The sequence below is a fragment of the Erithacus rubecula genome (genome assembly GCF_903797595.1).
Source record: "Erithacus rubecula genome assembly, chromosome: 3".
Taxonomy (NCBI): domain Eukaryota; kingdom Metazoa; phylum Chordata; class Aves; order Passeriformes; family Muscicapidae; genus Erithacus; species Erithacus rubecula.
The window spans coordinates 60,766,442-60,770,931 of NC_136689.1; positions in this window are offsets into that span (position 1 = coordinate 60,766,442).

Here is a 4,490-nt window from a genome sequence, read left to right on the forward strand (position 1 = left end):
AAAATTACTTATTAGGCTTCTTCCTATCAATCTCTGATTTCTACAATTTAATACATTTTTAAAAATGCAAACCACTTTTGTATAGCAAAAGGCAAAAACCCAAAAAAATTAGTTTTCTAGTTGTAGTGTTGCCTAGCACAATGAAATTTGATTTAAAATTAAATTTATGCTAGCAATCCAGACTGCAAGATGACTTCTCTTTGTTTAAGGTCTAACACTGAAAGCTTTGCTACTGTCACACAGGTCTCTAAAAAGATGATTTACTGTCCCCAGACTGGGGATTTATTCTTTGTGCCAGAACTCCATGTGAACTGTGATGGTTCAACTTTGACAGAGGTGGCAGGTACAAAAGGAAGAATGGTGCTTTACAGAAAAGTAGTGGAGTACAGGGTCTGTGCCTAAGGGACACTTATCAACTCCCTTAGGAACATCTAGCACTAAATATTTACTGATGCCACTCAAAGGATGACATCTAGTCTGCTAGTATGACAGTAAAAAGACTCTCAGACTCTTTCTATCACTTTGAATATCTTAAAATTATTTCAAAATTCTCAGTTCTTCTTCCCCACATTTTTTCTTTTTCTATTTTTTTTTTTAATCCTTGAAGGCGCTACTCTATTTAAAATAAACTGAACTGTCTTGCTTTGTAGAAATAAACATGAAGAAATGGAAAAAGTCCCAAACCTGAGAAACCTCAGGACTGTCAAAATGTTTAAGAGTGTAACACTGTGGATCTTTCACTCCACTCATCATCCATGCAGGAAGATGAAATCATGATGTAGAGCCCCTGTACAAGAAATCAGGATGCACAGATGAAGTGAACTGTCCCAGAGGTAATGCAGGAGTGGGTGTTGAACCATGGTGGCCCTCAGGCTTGGGACATCCTCTCTAATTTTGAACTAGTCACTGCAAGGCAGGATATAGCCACATGTTTTCCTTGCTTTGACATCAAAACTGTTTTAACAACATGCTGCTGTTTACCCCCTGTTCACTCTTGCATCCTGGTTGCAATTTGCCTTATTTTCAGTATTAGCCTTGCTGTGCTGGACTAGGCTGCAAACTCAGTGTAGTAGAAGAGATAGCTTCATTTCAAAACACTCTTTATCCATAGTTTCATGTAGACTTATTTCATAAGAGTGGGCAGAAAAGTAAGAGGAATAGTGACTTTAATCTACCACTAGAACTGGTTAAAATTAAGAAAAACAATGGCCCTGTATCCAATAACAAAGAACTCCCTCAAAAACATCATCCACCTTCCTGTGAACCTCTTCAGTTCCACTTCCTCAGGTTGAAGTGTGGCCACTTAGGTGGAAAGCTGTGTTTTCCTGTTCTGTGCTTGTCTATCTGGCTGTGTGCTGCATTGCTCCACAGAACCAGAGAATTCTCTGAGTTAGAAGGGACCCTTCAGGATCATCAAGTCCAACTTTTAAGTGAATGGTCCATGCAGGGATTGAAACCATGACCTTGGCATTATCAGCACTATGTGCTGACCACTTATCTGTATATCTTCAGGTCATCCAGTCTGTTTGGAAGAGTCTGTTTTGGGGTACACTGTAAAATACTGGCAACCCTGAAGTTTGCCAATAATGTTATCAGGACAAGGGTTTGCCTATTTTAAATTTTATATTAGCATAAATAGTTTTGTGGGCCTATAATCAATATAACAGGACCTACCAAAGCTCACAATGCAGCTAAATCAAAGACATCAGCCTTTCCTTTGACCAGTCCTGTAGATTTAAATAGTTAATATAACAATGGGAGTGTGCCAAATCTAAGCATCTGTTTAAATTAGAATGACATTCAATACTTTGCCTTTTGGAAAGTAAATGTACTCAACTGTAATAACAGTAATATAACAGTAGTGAATTAATTTAATTACCAAATGAATTTTAAACCCCAGAAGGGTCAGTATGAAAACATTAAGCTGTTTGCAGCAGTTCTACTCCGAAACATTTATTGAAAACACAGCCCCTTTGCCCCAGCATAGACAAAACCCACTCTCTGCTTTGCTCAGCTTCCCAGTCAGCCCAGCCCCAGCCCCATGTCCTATGTAAGTCCCCAGAGTCTCTGTTAACTCTCCCAGAGTTAACCCACACTCTTAATTGCCCTTTGGGCTCTGGGCTCAAGCCACACCTACAGAGCTTCATCCCTCACCAAGTCCTGCTCACAGGATGGTCCAGCTCAGCACATCCTTCCCAAGCTGTGCCCAGCAGCTGCTCCTGAATCATCCTGCCCCAGCCCTCAGGGGATACCATGATACCATAGTGTAAAGGAGCAGCTGGTGGGGATACTGCATCCATAGGATAAGCAGGAATTAAAAACAAAACAAAAAAAATCTCATTTGGCCTCAATTAATCCTGTAGTAATGAATTTCTAGCACTTTGTATTTGGTTGAGTCACGTCTGGGCATAGCAGGAATAAATCCCACTAAAAGAGAATTGCCTTGGTGTGCAGGCATCATTTTACAACCCCAGGAGCCATTATTTTCCAAGGAGAGAAAAACAGTCAGAGAAAAGGAAGGAAAAGCAGACAGAGAAGTATGCAAGTCCTGATTTTAGCCCCATTTACATCGATTTCAGCACAGTTATTCCACTGCAGAGAACACAAGAGTTTTCAGTTCAAAGTCCAAAGGATGGTAGAGAATAAATATAAGGAAAGAGAAAGATCTGAAGTTCTTCTAGTCTCAGTCACACAGCAAAAATTCTTCTCCACAAATAATTGAGATTTATCTCCCAGCAATTCTCAATGGCCATATTGTAAGTCATATAGGTATTTTATGACCCCAAAGCTGCAATAGCATGCTCTGGCTGAGTGGCAGCATGGCTGTAACAATCAATATGCTTTTGCACGCTTGCATCTTTGAGTGGGTTTGTATTGCAGCCCAGCCTGAAATAAAAACATAAATCTAATGCGCTGGCAGCCTGCAGAGAAATATAACAACAGGTGCATTAATTTGTGCTGTGATGTCTAACTGATAGCACTGTAATTTTGCTACAGTGATTTTGGTACAGTGCTACAGTGTAATTAGGCTCTGTTTTAAAACAAAGTATAAAATACCTGGTGCTGGAGCTAAGATAATCAGCTGAAAATCAAAAGGAAAAGACAACAGGTAGCAGAACATGTTGTGCAGAAGTAATTAATATATATCACACATTTGCAAAACCTATATACTCTGTTAGTCAGCCCTTTATTAGAGACACTATATTCAGACAAATTGAACAAATCCTAAAACATATAAACCCCTAACACTACAAACACATCTTTCCAAAAGTTATGAAGTTCTATAAAACCACATAGGTTTCTGTTTGTCTTTCTTTTTGACATGATTGTTGCTGGATACTTAAAATTTTTGAGTTCATAGATGAGTCAAACCTTGACTGGAGATGATTCCTCTTCTAACTACATGTGCTTTACCACAAACATTAAAAACAATTACTTAGAAGTAGTATTTTCTAGGAATTCTGAAAATATTTTAGGTATAATTATTGTCATTACAGAAAAGTCTGAAACATTTCCTTTAATCATTCAACACATAGCTCCATAACTCCATACACTTGAAAACTATAATTTCGCTGTAAGTTTTCTTCTTACATATGTGTCTATATGTACATACACACACATATATATGCACTATTAAAAAAATGAGTGTCAAGAAAAGCAGGACCTTTACATTTCCACATTTTGTCAGTTTGCAATAGGAGTAAAACTTCAGACACCACCTGTGCCATCTACAAAAATTGAACCAGCTTAACTTCAAATCCTCTTGACAGGCTCTGCTTTTCCCAATGTCATTTTTTCATTCTTACTAAAGTCAGTTTGCTCTAAGAGTATATTGTTAGCCCATACACTCAATTTTCATGCAACAAACCCTTCTCCCTTTTACACTGCCCTGAAATGACTAAATCTTGTGCCAGACCCAAAAACCAGGCTTGCACTGCTCAACTCCACCCTGCTGTGCACAAGAAAACCAGTTTGCAGTTGTGGTGTTGCTAGACCTAGTTATAGACGTGAACATTAAATATTACTTATCTTTGTGTTCTTCCAGTAGCTCAAAAAGCAGTCTAAACCATGCAACATACAAGCAAGCCTTACAGGGCCTGGTTCTATTTATGGAATGGTAAAGTATCAGTAATTCCTCTGAGCTCCACTAATGGAGACATGCTAATTGCCACATCTAGATTGCCATCAACTCACAGTGGTGACAGGGGGAGTTCAGAGTATTAAACATTTTGAAGGACTATGCCTTAAACAGAAACCTTCCCAAAGTCACAGTATCTCCTTACAATGCTCATTCTGTGAACTCAGAACAAAAACAAACATACAAACAAACAAACAAAACTCCAAACCCAAAAAAAGCCAAATAAACAAAACCCCAGTTAATGATTTCAGATCTTTTTTCTTAAATTTGCATTAGTGATTGAAGATCTGTTTCCTAATGGTTGGAAATAAAAGTCTGTCTTGAGAGCTAAAGCCACATAAGCCAAATTCTC